Genomic DNA, 19,297 nt, shown 5'->3' with positions numbered 1-19,297 from the left:
ATGAATTAGAGACTTGCCATACAACAAAGGGCCTATGATTAACAATACAATGTTGTGCACTTAAAAAATCGTTAGCAGGGTAGACTCATGTTAAGTGTTTCCACAACAACAACAAAAAGCAAAGAGATACAAAGAAACTAAACTTTTGGATATATTTATTACCTTGATTGTGGTAGTGATGGTATCTCGGGTGTATTTATGCTGGAACTCATCGAATCATATCATTCAATATGTGTAGTTTTTTGATGTATCAATTATACCTTAATAAAGCTAAGAAAGAAAGAAAGAAAGAAAGAAAGAAAGAAAGAAAGAAAGAAAGGGGAAGGGGAAGGGGAAGGGGAAGGGGAAGGGGAAGGGGAAGGGGAAGGGAGGGGAAGGGAAGGGAAGGGAAGGGAAGGGAAGGAAAGAAAGGTAGTGTTTTAAGCCACTTCATTTGGGGGTGGTTTGTTACACAGCAACAGCTAACTGATACAGCAGCTAAGGGAAGGAAGATGCAACAAGATCCCTGATCATCACTGTTACTGGGCAGAGCATGTACAGCCCCCACTTCTTCCTTGCACAAAACTTTCCCCTCCAACCAGACTCACCCACTGCCTCCATAATCTGCTTTGTTCAGCCTGCAAGATACATCTTGGATCTCACTCGTGTGGTTTTCTCTGTGTTGTTGTTGTTTACCCCTTTGCTCCCTCTCTCCTCTGTCCAGTGGGATTAACCCCTCTCCTCCTTTAAGCTCCTTTTAAGCTCTGTAGCTATCTTAATTATTTCTTGGGTCAGTATATGGTCAAGCTCTGTGTGCACCCATCTGCCTCTTCCATTTGTCCACACTGTTACTTTCAGTTCCAGATTTTCAGTTTATTTTTTTTTTTTTATTTTTTTTTCAAAGTTTTTATTTATTTTTGGGACAGAGAGAGACAGAGCATGAACGGGGGAGGGGCAGAGAGAGAGGGAGACACAGAATCGGAAACAGGCTCCAGGCTCTGAGCCATCAGCCCAGAGCCCGACGCGGGGCTCGAACTCACGGACCGCGAGATCGTGACCTGGCTGAAGCCGGACGCTCAACCGACTGCGCCACCCAGGCGCCCCTCCAGATTTTCAGTTTAAGAGCTGGTGTAGAGTCAGTTCTCAATCATGATTGCTGAATGAATGAATCAGGGCTTCCCACCTCTGTACCGTTGCCCTCACCTGGCCTCCCTTTGCTTTTCAGCATCTTACATTTAATTTCCTCCACGAGATCTTTCCTGGACCCTCTTGCCACAGTGACCTCTTATCCTCGAGCTTATTTTATACGTGTGTAAGACTCATTTATTTCAAGTCGTCACGGCGGGAGTATTGGGAAAAGGGTTCAATTAGCAACAATTGCGCCTCGGATAAACCTCGTTGGCTATGATACTGTCACTGCGCAAAGCTACGTAAGACTTCTTTAAAAATTCAACGTTAAAATACTGTTTAACACACCTGGTCCAGTCGCATAACGCTGCCACTTAGCCTTCACAGCCACCGGGCCACAGGGCTCAGCCCTTCTTCCTACAGGGCCGCCTCTGCTCTTCCCACTGCAGGGAACCCTACCGTGTAAGGGAGTTGCTGACCTAACCGATCAGAGACCACATCATTCATTCAGCGTGTCGCCATGTTGCCAGTGCGGGATCCCAGGCTCAATCCTTTCCTCCTGCCTTAGGCCTGGCCCCTGGAGTAAGTCTGCCCCATCCACCTTTTCCTTCCACCAAATAAGCCAGCGATGGATAAGCAGACCACTTGAAGGCTCACACCCCCCTCTCCAGGTACACCTCGGCGAATGGATCCCAAGATTTAGATTTTATAGCGTGGGTAAGGGAAAGAGAGATGTGGGAGTCCCCACTGTAGACCCAAGTCCCAGTCATATTCTTTATCCAGCTTGCATCCAAGAGCCCTATTGCGGTAAGCAGCTTCTGAGAGGCCCCCGGTGATCTCCACCCCTTGGCGTTTGCACTCCGATGTGATCCCCTCCCAGTGAGGACGGTTGCCCCAATGGTGACTTGGTTCCAGCCAGCAGCACATGGCAGAGGTGAGAAGATGCCCCTGATGAGGCTGTGTAAAAGTGTTACATCATCTTGCTAACGGACTCTGCCCTTTGCTGGCTTTGATGACGTAAGCTGCCCTATTGCAGGGGTCCCCGTGACGAGGAACTGAGGATGACCTCGGGCCAACAGCCGGCAAGGAGCTGAGGCTCTCAGTGTAACCTCATGTGAGTAGCTGAATTCTGCCATCGGCCACGCGAATGAGCCACGCAGACCATTGCCAGCCAAACCTTCAGATGGGAATTGTAGCCCTTTGATCGCAGCCTCACGAAAGACCGTGAAACAGGGGACCCAGGTAAACCATGCCCCAAATCCTGACCCATAGACACCGTGAGATAATAAACGGGTGCTGTATTAGGCCACGAAGCAACATAAAATCAACGCAACCACACTGAGGGTTTGAGGTACCTGCTGAGAAATCAATAAAGCTCTACTTTGATTCCCACTGCCTTATTTTGGGGATACTTTCCTTCAGATGGTATGAGGGATACCCTGATGGGTATGAGGGATGATAGGGAAGGGAGAATTTGGCCATGCATGGATCCTAATATTTTCAAAATCACTCCCCAGTCTAGGACAGTATTATTAGTATCCCCATTTTAAAGTTAAGCAAACTCAGGATCACACAGGTTGGTATTTGCTCAAGTTTCTCACTCCTGCCAGTCCCCTAACTCCGGATACAGTGCTCCTTCCCCTCCGACATAGCTGCAGCCTGGTACTAACTGTTGCTGCAGGATCTTTAAGCAAAGCTCTGCTTTCATTAATTACGCTGGAAGCAGTCCGAGAGCGGGCACTCCCTCGGGCATGTTTCTGTTCTCGGTGGCAGCACACAGGTGGCGTGGGGGGTGACGCTAAGGCAGAAAGATGCCCGGAGCTGCCCTGGAAGTACCCAACCCGGGCAAGCCTCTCCCGTGCCACCCAGCAGCATCTTTTCTGGGAATATACTTCAGTAGCCATCCAAATAAAGCAGTTCAGAGCTGAGATGTCTGCGAATACGCAGTGACCCAGCTATTTAACATGGATTGTTTTATGGTATGAATAAAGTTGAGTGTTCTGGGAAGTGCCTTTTAAGTGAACGAGGTCTAAGTCCAAGGTTCCAGAAAGCTTTTAGTTTCAATGCAAACTCGCGGGAAGGGGGAGGGACACCAGCGTTGAGGAGATGCCCCGCAGAAGGTGAAGGATCCAGACAGCCACGGACAGAGTTCAAAGCCCAAGGGCCAAGGGCAGGGCAGGCACGGTGGCAGGCCAACAGGAAAACGGTAGGTAACTACAGCTGGCCGGCAGGTGCATTCAACTCGAGACAGGCCGCAGGGGAAAGAGGAAGAACCGGGGCGACACACGTGAACTTGAAACCAGCCGTGTGCAAGTCCCTGTGCCTCTCTGGATGCCGAGGCGCGGCCAGTACAGGCCGCACAGAGCCGCCGTGGGGAGTGGCGAGAAGGGGTGGCCTGCGTGTTTCGGGAACCGAAAGGGCTGTTACCTTCCTAGAATATTGGTAATGGGATAACCGAGGTCAGGGAGGGAGGGCAGGGAACAGGTGACGCACCTGCCCGATCGGCCCGGGGCTGCGCAGGGAGCCGGGCAATCGCGTTTTGGGTACTCCAGAACCCCGAACACCAGGGCGAGGTGACACCCCCGGGGTTGGGGCAACGCTGGAGGAATGCTGGGACCGTTAGGATGCCGAAGTTGAGGGGAGGGCCCCCGCAGAGGCTTCCGGGGGAGGGGACGTCCCCTGGCCGGCGCTGGTGTCTCCGAGGGGAGCAGCGAGGCTGGCCCTGAGCACTGACACAGCCACGCTGGGCATTCGGCTGCTGCCGCGGCCCGAGAGGGCGCTGCCGGCGGGGGGAGGCATTGCTGGGGTGCCGCCCCCCCCCCCGCCCATCGGCAGGGAAACGGCGGCGAGCAGACCCTTCCTCCCTCTTGCGCCCCTGCTGGCAAATCCTGGCAGGGAGCCAGCGGGCAAGGCAGATCCGGGGTTCCAACGCCCAGCATCGCCCCGCCGAGCGCGGCATACCGGGTTCAGAGCTGGGAGTTGATGGCTTAGTACCTGGCACGGCGGCTGTCGAGCAAAGGTGGGGAAGAGAATGTCTGCGGTAACAGATTCGTCGAAGGACTTGCCTCTAAGACCAGAATTCTCCCCAAGCTCCAAAGTCCACCTGCGCACGCGGGAGGGGAACAGAATCCCTGCAGGGCCCTATTCTCTTGGCTCCTGCCCTGGGACGCAAGGGGCGGGCAGAGCCATTTCTGTCCCCTCCCCGGCACGGTGACGGCAGCCAGGAGCCAGCCGGGGTGGGCAGCCAAGCCGACCCTGGGGCGAGTCTCGGGGCCTCCTCCCGCTGGGCCCCGTTGCCAGCCTTGCAAACGTTTAGACAGCTGGGCTCTGAGGAGCACTGGGCAGCTTTAAAAACGGATGTGGGTCATTATTCTTTCATGAGCCACCACAGCCCAACAGCACAAGGCCAAAGGCATGCACGTGGGAGCCGCTGCACGGGTGGGTCTGCTCTGCTGCAGTGCATTTGAGTCTCTGAAAGAAGGTTTAGAGATGGTCCGGCAAACGCTACACACGGCCGGCCACCAGAGCAGGTGCCATGGTGCAACAACGACCGCGGAGGAGGGACAGAGAGAGAGGGAGCCAGAGATCCAAAGCGGGCTCTGCCCTGCTGATGTGGGGCTCGAACTCACCGGCCGGGAGATCGTGTCCTGAGTCCCCGCCACGCTCAGCCGCTCAACAACCGAACTCAACTTTACGCTTTCCCGTCTCCAGACTTCCATTCTTTTCTCTCTCTTCTTTTTCCTTGTCGTGCATTCCTGCTTCCCTCAATCCCCTTTTCCCTTTCTTGTGGGTCCAGTCCCTCTCAGTCTGTCTGTTATTCTTCCTCTATCTTTTCTCTATCTGCATGTGGACCTGTCTGTCCACATTTCTCTGCACGTGCATGCACGAGTGCGTGTGTGTCTGTGCGTGCGTGCACGCACGTGTGCGTTTCCCTAGTGCTTTCTACCCCCTCCGGCTTCTCCGCCTCCCTGTGGTCACCACTTTCAGCTCCACTCTCTCCGGATGGAAGAACAAAGTGCCTTTTCCCCCTGGTAGAGGGGCAGGGGATGGGGGGTTAGGGGTCTCAGTTTTATTTCCTTGCTCCCTCTGCCAATGAGAAGACACTGGGGCAAAGACGAGTTCGAGTCAGGACCCGAGTATAGAGTCCCAAGCATGTGCTTCACAATGAAACACAGATGCATAATTCAGTCCAACACATATTTGCCATGTGCCAGGCCACACGCTCACTCATTACTAGGGACTTGAAGATGAATCACATGGGGAGTATGTGCCACGGATCCCACGGTCTGGGGAGGGAAACAGCTCGGCGAAAGATGTTGCAAAGGGGCATCTGAGTCGGGCTGGGGAAGGGGTTAGTCAAGAAAGGCTTCCTGGAGGAGGTCAGGCTGAAGTTTGAAAAATGTGTAGACGTTAACCAGATGGAGAAATGAGAAAAGGGCATTCAAGACAGATGGCATAGCGCAAGCAAGAGCATGGGGGCAACCAACCAACACACAAGCAAACAACCCGGCCAGGGTGTGCGGGGCCCCGCACGCAGCACGGGGGCTACTGGGCCCAAGAACTGGTGCAGGCGGAAGAGGTGGGAGGTGGCTGCCTGGCGCGAGGCCTCACGAGCCAGGCTGTGGGGATCCCGCCAGCGCCCCTCCCGCTGCCCTCGGCACTCGGTGCTCCACAGACAGCTGCTTCTTGCAGGCGCCTGCACTCTGCCTGGGGGCAGCCTCTGGCCGATGGAGCCCGCTGGCCCCTAAGCAGGGCAGACCACGGTGTCAGATAATTAACACTCCTGGGAGCAAACTCAGCCAAGGACCAGTGGGAGCCTTGGAGAAGAGCTGGGTTCGTCACCCCGTTCGTGGCAATTCTGAGGCCCGTTCTCGGCGTCTTGGGGCCCCTGCGGGATCGGGCTCCCATCCTCCACGGTGGCCGTCTGCTCCCTGGCACACCCCGTATCAGCTGCCTGCCCTTCCCCGTGTCGCATCCACAGCCCCTCCATCTCCCCAGTAAACCCCTGACTCAGACTGGTGCAGTCCCCGTGGGCACGAGGGAACCCACTAAGGCCTCTGGGAGGAACGGCAGCCCCACGTGCATTCTCGGAGGACACCCTGGTGACCGGTTTGGAGGGTAGGTAACAGGCAGCTACAATAACCCGTCCTAGGGATGAGGAGGACCGCCCGGGGGCACCCAGGGCAGGGAGGAGAGTAAGGAAGGGTCAGGTGCAGAACACAGAGAAGAGCTAGGGTTGACGTGCCACAGCCTCCCCTTCAAAGAAGTCAACACGCTTTCATAATGCAGGGTGACGGAAACCGAGAAGGCAAGGTCTGCACCGAGGAGCCCCAGAGCGAGCTGCCTTGCATAGAGGGGGCCGGGAAGGAGGAAGCACAACCATCCTAGGGGCGGTTAATTCCCAGAAGAGCTGTGAAGAATGAGCTAGATCCCTGCAGGAGGCAGGGGTCGGAGGAATGTGGGGCCAGGCAGGCGTGACCGCTGAGCATCCACAAGTGGCCAGGATGGTTGGGGCATTGAGCAAAGAGTGGGGCGCCCCCGGCGAGGGCAGGAGGCACGTGCCACAGAACCCACTCCCCGGCTGTTCTTGTTCATCTGAGTCCAAACCCGCCCTGGGCCCTACCTGGGCACAAGCAGGGCTGAGTGAGGGGTGAGAGGCAGGAAGCCACAGGCCCGACCCCCAGAGAGGCCTAGGAGACGCCACCGGCTGTGCGTGGGAAGGTGTGTAGGTGGCTGCGATGCCAAACCCTCCCCACATCAGACCTCCCACCTCGCCGGTGGAGCCAACTCCGTCCCCCGGTTTGTGGGGATACGGCTGTCAACGGATGTCAGGGAAGTTCCCAGAGCTCTCGATGGAGGTGAGGGCAGCGTTCCCAGGAGGAAACCCACAGAGTTTAAAATGTTCAAGCAAACGTACACAACTCCTATCCGCCAAACCCTCCCGCAGGGTGGCTAAAATAGAGCAACACTGATTTATCAATTGGTCTCCCATCATTCCTCCGCTCACCTTCTACGGAGGTGACCTAACGGACCGAGATGGCCAGGAAAGGGAAAAGCAAAGAGAAAGCTAAGTGTCAGGTGGATCGGGGTACAGAAAGCATCCCCTGAAAGAAACTCCGTGGGTTCATCGTCTGTCCTCCATTGGTGTTCTGGAAAACGGCTCCCCATGTTTTCACCCGACTTGGAAGGTTTGCTTCTGAGAAGCAGGGAATTCTGAGGAAGGAAGGAACTAGCATCTGTCGACACCTCGCTGCCACACACGGTTGCCAGCTCTACAAAACGGGGCTCATTCCTTTGCTCTCGTAGATGAAGAAACTGTCCCAGAGATTTCAAGAACTTATTTCGACCAGTGGCGGCCAGAATTCACACTCACGCCTGGCTGATTCAAGTATTCAATATTGTTGTTGACCTAGAAGGCCATATTTGACTTACTCTGGGGTTAGAACAGTCTTGACGGTCTTTCGCACCCTGTTCAAAATGGCCTGTGTAAGGGGGAGCCAAGATGGCAGAAGAGCAGGAAGATTTTTTTTTTTTTACCTCTCGTGTCCATGAAATCCAGCCTGACCAACACTAAACCATCCTGCACGCCCAGAAAACTGACCTGAGGATTAACACGACAATCCGCACAACCTGAACCACAGAACTCAGCAGATACGCGGTGCGGAGAGGTGAACTGGGGGGAGAGAGAAGCCCTGGAGGGCAGGGAGCTGTTTGGGGGGGGGGGGAGGGGGGGGATGGGGGGGGGGGGGGGGAGCGGTGGAGAGTACGGGGAAAGCACCCCTCCCCAAAAGCAGCTGGAGAGAACGTGGAAAAGTGGAAACAGCTGCAGGGACTGAACTAAAAAGGGAGAAAGGAGAGAGGAGAGGGTTTAAGTTCCATTCAGACTCTAAAAACGGGATCGCAGAGTCTGAAACTCCGCGGCTCGATACCTGGCGGTGCTCTGATGGGAAGGGCGAGTCCTCAGGAGCAGAGTCGAGTCCGGGGGTCTTCGGCCACGCGGGAGAGGCGGTTCCCCTGCCGGGAGGACACCTAGTAGAGCCTGTGTGCCCTCCCCGCCACAGGCAAAGGTGTCGGCGGACCCCGGAGAACAACCGCACCCGCTGGCGCTGGAACAAGGCCGCTGGGGGTGAAGCCTGGCGCCACATGTGTGTTGTGATTTTCCGGAATCCCTGAGGCGCTGCTGCTACACGATCGCGTCGACTTTTTCTGGGGCGGCTGCAGTTTCTGGGCCGCGGCGGCAGCCCGGTCCCGCGAGGATTCCCGGGTGCAGTTGCACCGGCCATTGCTCGGGGAGACCCTCTGGCAGAGGCTATGGGAGGGACCAAGCCGCAATCCCTCAGAAGTCGCGTCTGAGATCAAACTCAGCAGGGAGGTGCCGCCTGGCAACCTGACGGCTTGGTCACGGACAGTATAAAAGTGGGGAGTGGAGGGAAGCGGGAGACAAATGACGCGTGCGCGATTGCAGGTCGCAGAGAGCAGAGTTCCACTACTAGAGGCTTGAGTAGCTGGGCGACACCATTTTCACCGCTCCGCGCATGCTCATACACACCTACAAGCGGCACAACAACCCACCGGGGTAAATGAAGCAGCGCCATCTAGTGAGAACGGAGCTGCTACACTAAGCCCCGCCCAACAGGGCCAACTTCGCGCTTCAAGGAACACAAACCTCTCCACCTGCTTGGTGCGCGGACTATAAAGCGCTTTGTAGTTTGACTTCTAGAGGAAAACAATGTAATCCCAATCGTATTTCAGTCTATTCACTGATCCATCTATTCAATTTTTTTCTTTTTCCTTTCTTTTCTTTTTCTTGAATACAGAAAGAGAAAAATTTTATTTTTATTTTCCATTTTTATTAAAAATATTTATCTTTATTTTTTCTACTATATTTTTTACTTTTTGGTAACTTTTTCAAATTCCATTTTACCCCCATCATGTGGTTTTATTCTATTTCATTGTATTCGTTTTCTCAAATTTTCAAATGTTATGTTTTCCCCCTTTTTTCTCTAATCTATCAAGCTCCTTTCAATAACCAGACCAAAACACACCTAGAATCTAGCATCATTTATTTCATTTGTGTGTGTGTGTGTGTTGGTTTTAATTTTTTAATTTTAATTTTTTTACCTTATCAATTCCTTTTCTCCCTTCAAAATGATGAAATGGAGGAATTCTCCCCAAAAGAAAGAGCAGGAAGAAACAACAGCCAGGGACTTAACCAACACAGATACAAGCAAGATGTCTGAACCACAATTTAGAATCACAATAATAAGAATACTAGCTGTGGTTGAAAATAGATTAGAATCCCTCTCTGCAGAGATAAAAGAAGTTAAAAACTAGTCAGGATGAAATAAAAAATGCTATAACTGAGACGCAATCTCGAATGGATGCCACAGTGGCAAGGATTGATGAGGCAGAACAGTGAGTCAGCAATATAGGGGACAAACTTATGGAGAATAATGAAGCAGAAAAAAAGAGGCAGATTAAGGCAAACAAGCACAATTTAAGAATTAGAGAAATCAGTGACTCGTTAAAAAGGAACAACGTTAGAATCATAGAGGTCCCAGAAGATGGAGAGAGAGAAAAACCAGTAAAAGGGTTATGTGAGCAAATCATAGCAGAAAACGTTCCTAACCTGGGGAAAGACACAGACATCAGAATCCAGGAAGCACAGAGGACTCCCACAAGATTCAACAAGAACAGACAATCAGCAAGGCATATCGTAGTCATATTCACAAAATACTCAGGCAAGGAGAGAATCATGAAAGCAGCAAGGGAAAAAAAGTCATTAACCTACAAGGGAAGACAGATCATGTTTGCAACAGACGTATCCACAGAAACTTGGCAGGACAGAAAGGAATGGCAGGATATAGTCAATGTGCTGAATTGGAAAAATATGCAGCCAGGCTCTCATTCAAAATGGAAGGAGATATTAAAAGTTTCCCAGACAAACAAAAATTAAAGGAGTTTGTGACCACTAAACCAGCCCTGCAAGAAATTTTAAGGGGGACTCTCTGAGGGGAGAAAAGATGAAAAACAACAACAACAAAAAGTCCAAAGGCAGCAAAGACTAGAAAGGACTAGAGAACACCACCAGAAACTCCAACTCTACAAGAAACGTAATGACAATAAACTCATATCTTTCAGTACTCACTCAACGTCAATGGACTAAATGTTCCAATCAAAAGACATAGGGTAACAGAATGGATTAGAAAACAAGATCCATCTATATGCTGTTTACAAGAGACCCATCTTAGACCTAAAGACACCTTCAGATTGAAAGTAAGGGGATGAAGAACCATCTATCATGCTAATGGTTGACATAAGAAAGCCCGAGTAGCCATACTTACATCAGACAATCTAGACTTTAAAATAAAGACTGTAACAAGAGATGAAGAAGGGCACTATATCACAATTAAGGGGTCTATCCACCAAGAAGACCTAACAATTGTGAACATTTTATGCTCCAAATGTGGTTGTACCCAACTATGTAAATCAATTAATCACAAACATAAAGAAACTCATTGACAAGAATATCATAATAGTAAGGGACTTCAACACCCACTTACAGCAATGGAGAGATTATCTAAACAGAAGATCAACAAGGAAACAATGGCTTTGAATGACACACAGGACCAGGTGGATTTAACAGGACTTAACAGACTTATTCAGAACATTTCATCCTAAAGCAGTGGAATACACATTCATCTCCAGTGCACATGGAACGTTCCCCAGAATAGATCACATACTGGGACACAAATCAGCCCTTAACAAGTACAAGAAGACTGAGATCATATCGTGCATATTTTCAGACCACAATGCTATGTAACTCCAAATCAACCACAAGAAAAAATTTGGAAAGATAGCAAATACTTGGAGAATAAAGAACATCCTACTAAATAATGAATGGGTTAACCAAGAAGTTAAAGAGAAAATTAAAAAGTACATGGAAGCCAATGAAAATGACAACACCACAGCCCAAAAGCTCTGGGAAGCAGCAAAGGCAGTCATAAGAGGGAAGTATATAGCAATCCAGGCCTTTCTAAAGAAGGAAGAAAGGTCTCAGATACACAACCTAACCTTACACCTTAAAGAGCTGGAAAAAGAACAGCAAATAAAACCCAAAACCAGCAGAAGACAGGAAATAATAAAGATTAGAGCATAAATAAAAATTATCAAAAACAAAAAAAAAAAAAAAAAAGTAGAACAGACCAATGAAACCAGAAGCTGGTTCCTTGAAAGAATTAACAAAATTGATAAACCTCTAGCCAGTTTGATCAAAAAGAAAAGGAAAAGACCCAAATAAATAAAATCAAGAATGAAAGAGAAGAGATCCCAACCAACACAGGAGAAATACAAACAATAATAAGAGACTATTATGAGTGATTATACACCAATAAAATGGGCAATCTGGAAGAAATGGACAAATTCCTAGAAATATACACACTGCCAAAACTGAAACAGGAAGAAATAGAAAGTTTGAACAGACCCATAACCAGTAAAGAAATCGAATTAGTAATCAAAAATCTCCCCCAAAAAACTAGAGTCCAAAGTCAGATGGCTTTCCAGGGGAATTCTACCAAACATTTAAGGAAGAGTTAACACCTATTCTCTTGAAACTGTTCCAAAAAATAGAAATGGAAGGAAAACTTCCAAACTCTTTCTATGAAGCTAGCATTACCTTGATTCCAAAACCAAAGACCTCACTAAAAAGGAGAACTATAGACCAATTTCCCTGATGAACATGGATGCAAAAGTCCTCAACAAGATATTAGCCAACCAGATCCAACAATACATTAAAAAAATTGTTCACCATGACCAAGTGGGATTTATATCTGGGATGCAGGGCTGGTTCAATATCCGCAAAACAATTAATGTGATTCATCACATCAATAAAAGAAAGGACAAGAACCATATGATCCTCTCAATAGATGCAGAGAAAGCATTTGACAAATACAACAACATTTCTTGATAAACACTCTCAAGAAAGTAGGGATAGAAGGAGCATACCTCAAGATCATAAAAGCCATATATGAACGACCCAACGCTAATATCGTCCTCAATGGGGAAAAACTGAGAGCTTCCCCCCTAAGGTCAGGAACAAGACAGGGATGCCCACTCTCGCCACAGTTATTCAACATAGTATTCGAAGTCTTAGCCTCTGCAATCAGACAACACAAAGAAATAAAAGGCATCCAGATCGGCCAGGAGGAGGTCAAACTTTCACTCTTCACAGATGACATGACACTCTATATGGAAAACCCAAAAGATTCCACCAAAAAACTGCTAGAACTGATTCATGAGTTCAGCAAAGTTCCAGGATATAAAATCAATGTACAGAAATCTGTTGCATTCCTATACACCAACAATGAAGTGACAGAAAGAGAAATCAAGGAATTGATCCCATCTACAGTTGCACAAAAAAAACATAAAATACCTAGGAATAAATCTAACCAAAGAGGTGAAATATCTATACACTGAAAACTATAGAAAGCTTATGAGAGAAATTGAAGAAGGCAAAGAAATGGAAAAAAGATTCCACGCTCCTGGATAGGAAGAACAAATATTGTTAAAATGTCGATACTACCCAAAGCAATCTACATATTCAATGCAATCCCTACCAAAGGAACACCAGCATTTTTCACAGAGCTAGAACAAATAACCCTAAAATTTGTATGGAACCAGAAAAGACCCCGAATAGCCAAAGCAATCTTGAAAAAGAAAACCAAAGCAGGAGGCATCACAATCCCAGACTTCAAGCTATACTACAAAGTTGTAATCATTAAGACAGGATGGTACTGGCACAAGAACAGACACTCAGATCGATGGAACAGAACAGAGAACCCAAAAATGGACCCACAAATGTATGGCCAACTAATCTTTGACAAAGCAGGAAAGAATATGCCATGGAATAAAGACAGTCCCTTCGGCAAGTGGTGCTGGGAACATTGGACAGCAACATGCAGAAGAATGAACCTGGACCACTTTGTTACAGCATACACAAAAATAAACTCAGAATGGATGAAAGACCTCAATATAAGACAGGAAGCCATCAAAATCCTCGAGGAGAAAGGAGGCAAAAACCTCTTTGATCTTGGCCTCAGCAACTTCTTACTCAACACATCTCCAGAGGCAAGGGAAACAAAAGCAAAAATGAACTACTGGGACCTCATCAAAATAAAAAGCTTCTGCACAGTGATGGAAACAATCAGCAAAACTAAAAGGCAACCGTCAGAATGGGAGAAGATATTTGCAAATGACATATCAGATAAAGGGTTAGTATCCAAAATCTATAAAGAACTTATCAAATGCAACATCCAAAAAACAAATAATCCAGTGAAGAAATGGGCAAAAGACATGAATAGACACTTCTCCAAAGAAGACATCCAGATGGCCAACCAACACATGAAAAAATGCTCAACATCACTCATCATCAAGAAAATACAAATCAAAACCACAATGAAATATCACCTCACACCTGTCAGAATGACTAACAATAACAATTCAGGCAACAACAGATGTTGGTGAGGATGCGGAGAAAGAGGATCTCTTTTGCACTGCTGGTGGGAATGCAAACCGGGGCAGTCACTCTGGAAAACAGTATGGAGGTTCCTCAAAAAATTTAAAATAAAAATACCCTACGACCCAGCTATTACACTACTAGGTATTTATCCAAGGGATACAGGTGTGCTGTTTCGAAGGGGCACATGCACCCCAATGTTTGTAGTATCACTACCGACAATAGCCAAAGTATGGAAAGAGCTCAAATGTCCATCGATGGATGAATGGAGAAAGAAGATGTGGTGTATGTATGTAAGTGTGTGTGTGTGTATACATGTATATACATGTACATATACACATATATGTGTGTGTGTGTATATATATACACACACACACACACACACACACACATATACATACAATGGAGTATTACTCGGCAATCAAAAAGAATGAAATCTTGCCATTCGCAACTATGTGGATGGAACTAGGGGGTATTATGGTAAGTGAAAGTAGTCAGTCAGAGAAAGACAAATATCATATGACTTCACTCATATGAGGATTTTAAGATACAAAACAGATGAACATAAGGGAAGGGAAGCCAAAATAGTATAAAAACAGGGAGGGGGACAAAAACATAGACTCTTAAATATGGAGAACAAACAGAGGGGTTGTGGGAGGGGATGGGCCAAATGGGTAAGGGACATTAAGGAATCTACTCCTGAATTCATTATTGCACTGTATGCTAACTAACTTAGATGTAAATTAGAAAAATAAATTAAAATTTAAAAAAATATAACCACCCTGTGATCCAATAATCCAAACCACTTGGCATTTACCCAAAAAATACAAAAACACTAATCCAAAGGGATACATGCACCCCTATGTTTATAGCAGCATTATCTACAATAGCAAAGCTATGGAAGCAGCCCAAGTGCCCAACAATAGATGAATGGATAAAGAAGATAAGATATATACATACACACACAATGGAATACTATTCAGCCATAAAAAGGAGTGTAGTCTTGCCATTTGAAATGACATGGTCGGAGCTAGAGAGTATTAGGCTGAGTGAAATAAGTCAGTCACAGAAAGACAAATACTGTCTGATTTCACTCATATGTGAAGTTTAAGAAACCAAACAAGCACTCAAAAGAAAAGAGAGAGAGACAGAGAGGGCAAACCAGAAACAGACTCAACTACAGAGAGCAAGCAGATGGTTCCCGGAGGGGCAGGGGTGGGGAGGTGGGGAAAAGAGGTGATGGGGAGTAAATAGTGCACTTGTCGTGATGAGCGCTGGGTGATTATAACAAAAACTTTTTTTAAAAAGGAGTAATGGAAAAGGCAATGTAAAGACATTTGATAAACCTTAAAATATAACATTAAAAAAATAAGTAAAATGGCTTGTGTAAGGGAGACAGGAGTGCTGATGCACAGGGGCACTTGTACCCCAATGTTTATAGCAGCACTGTCAACAATAGCCAAATCATGGAAAGAGCCTAAATGCCCATCAAATGATGAATGGATAAAGAAGATGTGGTGTATATATACAATGGAATACTACTTGGCAGTGATAAAGAATAAAATCATTCCATTTGCAACAACTTGGATGGGACTGGAGGGTATTATGCTAAGTGAAATAAGTCAGGCAGAGAAAGACAGATACCATATGTTTTTGCACATGTGTGGATCCTGGGAAACTTAACAAAAGATCATGGGGGAGGGGAAGAGGAGAAACATAGTTACAAACCAAGAGGGAGGAAGGCGAACCATAAGAGACTCTTAAATACAGAGAATAAACTGAGGGTTGGTGGGGGGGAAGGGGGAACGTGGGTGATGGGCATTGAGGAGGGCACTCGTTGGGATGGACACTGGGTGTTGTATGTAAGTGATGAACCACGGGAATCTACCCCCAAAACCAAGAGCACATTGTACACACTGTATGTTAGGCAACTTGACAATGAATTAGATCAAAAAAATAAAATAAAACACAATGGCCTGTGGAAACCAGCTAAGTGTTTAGTGGATATTTACAATTTCAAAAAGTCTTTTGTTTCTGAAAATAAATTTTAAGTCCCTCAAGTGGTATTCCCTCCTTTGGAAGGAAAAACCGATGAGAGATATAGTTAGGTATGTGGGTATCTCCTAAAGTCCCCCGGTAGTAGAATCCTCTAGGAATTTGTTCTAAACTCCTAAGAAAAGTGTGGGCTTTGGACTCAGACTTGGAGGAGGTATTGGCTCTGCTGCTTGATAAGTGCTTGAGACATGGACAAGTCACACACCGGCCACATGTAAACCTAGTACTTCAGAAGGTTTGCTATGAGATTGAAATACAAGCGCCCGGGGGGCTCAGTCGGTTGAGTATCCAACTTTGGCCCAGGTCACGATCTCGCGGTGCGTGAGTTGGAGCCCCACGTCGGGCTCTGTGCCGACATCTCGGAGCCTGGAGCCTGCTTCAGAGTCTGTGTCTCCCTCTCTCTCTGCCCCTCCCCTGCTCACGCTCTGTCTCTCTTTCAAAAAATAAATAAAAATGTTAAAAATAATAATAATGAAATTAAAATGTTTTTTAAAAATACAATGGTCTAATAAGTATGGTGCCTGGCACATAGGTGAAAATCCATCAATCCCGTCCTGGCCTCCTCCTTCCTCCCACACAACTTCGCCCTCCCTGGGAAACGTTACCGCTTCCGTGAGCCAGCGGCCTTAAAGCAAAGACAACATATCTATTTGTCGGCCTGTCCATGAATTTAGGCTCTTGGCTCAATCCTCTGTTCCACTCTGTACCTAAATGTGTCTAGAAGGTGTTCCCTTAAATTCTCTTTGAGCTGCCTAATATTGGCTGGGTGGCAGAAGGGAAAAGCAGGTGTCAGCCTGGGTGGGCAGGAGGGAGAATACTCCTTTGCCGAGAATTGTTGTGCGTCCCTGGGGCCACACGAAAACACACGATCAGGCAATAAGCTCGCTTTGGCTTCCGATAGAAAATGAATCACATAACTTTGCACCCAACAGTAAAATCTAATAGAGAAAGTTTAATTTACGTAATTGGTCAAATCCTGCTTAAGTAATATAAATAAGTTGTGCCAAAGAAGATGAAGTTGTCCACAGAGGTACCCTAGCCGTGGGGAGGGGTGGGGCGGGATGTTGGCTGGGCCCTGGCGAACTGGAGCGTTGGGGTGCACTCCAGAGGGCTGAGCACCCCCCCTGGCAGGGGCGCTGCTCAAGGACACAACAAACTCGTCGGGGGAAGCTTTGAGACCCACTGGAACCCAGACAACTTCTTCCCAAAACTAGCCAGAAATTAGGAACCTAGCAGCTCGCGGGCCATAGTCCAAAAGGGTCACTGTGTCACATGTGTGACTGGCTTATCCCACTCTCTCAAATGTCAGACACTCCCAGATTGACTCAAGATCGGGAGATGAGGAAGAGCACTCTACCTTCTATCCCTCCCTTTTCATCAGCAGTACCTAAAGAAATGGGCTTTTCCTGTCCTCAGCGTGAGTCAGGCAGACGGCGCAGGGAGGCTGAGGGGCTGAGGGCCCCTCTGAGGCCGTCTGCAAATCAAGCTGACCCCAGGCTGCCCCCCCCTTCTCCCGCCACGCCCCAGAGGCAACTCTGGCACCCACGCCTTAGGCTTCCAAGCCTATCCCTCAAAATACCTTCTAAATTGTTCTAAACGAACACCTAGGAAAAGCCAACAACAGAGAGCCAGAAGGACACCACCTGGGAACCAGAGAGACCTGAGTTCAGATCTCAGCCCTGGCTTATAACCTGAGGCAGATCACTTCACTTTTGGGTGACGGACTGTCCCTGTTTGCCTGGGACCGACGGGGTTCCCAGGACGTAGGACTTTCGGCGCCAAAACCGGAGGAGTCCTCGGAAGACCAGGACGGGTTAGTCACCGTACTTAAACTCAGAGCTTCCGTTTGCTCGTCCGTGAACATGGAATGAGGTCACCTAACCTTCAGGTCGACCGTGAAGACTGGGGCCTCGTGGGTGCCAACAGCACTCTCGGTAAATCCTGCGACCTCTTCCAAAAGACGAGGCCTTGCTTGAAAAAGCAAATCGAGAACCATGAAAGAAAAGCCAAATGAGCCAGAAGGCAATAGAGATTGTGGGGGCAGAAAGGAACAGTGCGGACCAGAGGAGAGCAGAGGGGTCACCGTCGTGGCCAGGCCTTCCTCAGCTCTGCGGACCCGGTCAAGTGGGGATTCCCGCTGCTTCCTTTCGAAAGAGACTTAACTGTGGCTGCCACCTGAGTGTGGAGTGCATCTCTGTGCTTGGAGGGCCACTGGGGAAACTGCCCTTGTTCAGTCGTGGACGGGTCCCAGCTAAATGAGGTGCAGGGTCTCAGCGATCAGGAAGGCAGTTTGGTTACCAACACAAGGGGGTGGAGAGGCCCCCTGACCTGGGCTCGGGATGTCAAGAATTTCAGCAGCAATGCTAGCAGGGATCTGGGAAAGGTCACTGGACCAGCAGTCGAGAGACCAAAGTTATCATCCTAGCTCTGTCCCCACCATGGCTGTGGGACCTTAAGGGAGTCCTTGGCACTCCCTATGAAGGTTCCCCATCTGTACAATGAAGAGGAGGATACAAAACCGTATCCTATAGAGTGTGCAGGCTTTTTGTGGGAAAGGGGTATTGAATCAGTTTACAGACACTGAGATAGTTTTGATAATATAAAATAGCCAAAAATCAGAAGCAATCCGGTAAGAGTAGAATAGACAAATCACGACCGATTCACACGATGGAATACCGAACAGAAATTATTAAAGGACAAACTGATGGGACATACAGTTGCATGGAGGAATTTTCCTGACAAAATAAGAGATCAAAGAAGTCTAATACAGAAGGCTGGAGATTGTATGATTCCATTTACATAAAGTTCAAGACCAGGAAAAGGAATGGATGGCGATAGAAGTAAGAACAGTGGTTACTTAGGGTAGGGATGAGGATTGACAGGGAGGTGGCACCAGGGAACGTTCTAGGCCGTCGAAAATGCCCTGTGCCTTGATCCGGGTAGCGGCCACTCCAATTTAAAAGAAAAGTAGAAAAGATCCAACAGATACCTGAATCACTCTGCTGGGCAGAATTCACAGAACTTTGCTCACCGCCCATTCATCCTTCTCCATGACCTCCATTCTTCTTGAAAATCAATGTGCGAGACAGACAGCATCTCAAAGGAGGAGGCCGCGCCGTCTACTATGTAAAAGCAAAATGCACACGTGTAGTCACACGCCAGTTCAAAAGATGCTGCCAACCCTTGGCTACTAATAGAGATGAAAATCTCTAAATGATCTACTGCCAGGCTTCATCATGCTGATTTGTCCCTGATCCGAGGGGAAGGGAAGCAGAGACTCTGCAGCAAGATGGAAAGCGCTGCGAGGTTTGACAGAGGGAAACATGATTAGAATGCACCGAGGCGGAAATAATGGCTCGCCTCCCCCAAGGACCAGCCCGCCCTCCCGCCTGTACCCACAAGAAGCCTTGCATTGCTAACGACAGGGTGTTGGGAGGCCGGTGGCATCACAAATCCATCCCGACTCATCGCGCAATCAGATAACAGGCAACCTGAAAAGCCCAGAGGCTTCCAGAAGAATGGCTCGCACAGGCACGGAGCACACACATCCCCACACTCCAGGAGCTTCAAGGAATTGTCTCGTTGGATGAAGTGCCCTAGAAAAGCCCAGGGGAGAGAGTG

At 48.2% G+C, this 19,297-nt stretch overlaps 1 pseudogene; it reads right to left on the bottom strand.

The window, feature by feature from the left end:
* Positions 1-1,283: 1,283 nt before the first annotated feature.
* LOC121034295 (uncharacterized) lies at positions 1,284-1,407 on the bottom strand (annotated as a pseudogene).
* Between the last annotated feature and the right edge of the window lie 17,890 nt (positions 1,408-19,297).

The sequence above is a fragment of the Herpailurus yagouaroundi genome, unplaced genomic scaffold (genome assembly GCF_014898765.1).
Source record: "Herpailurus yagouaroundi ecotype Mexico unplaced genomic scaffold, PumYag 159, whole genome shotgun sequence".
NCBI lineage: Eukaryota > Metazoa > Chordata > Mammalia > Carnivora > Felidae > Herpailurus > Herpailurus yagouaroundi.
This window is presented reverse-complemented; position numbering and strand designations above follow the sequence as displayed.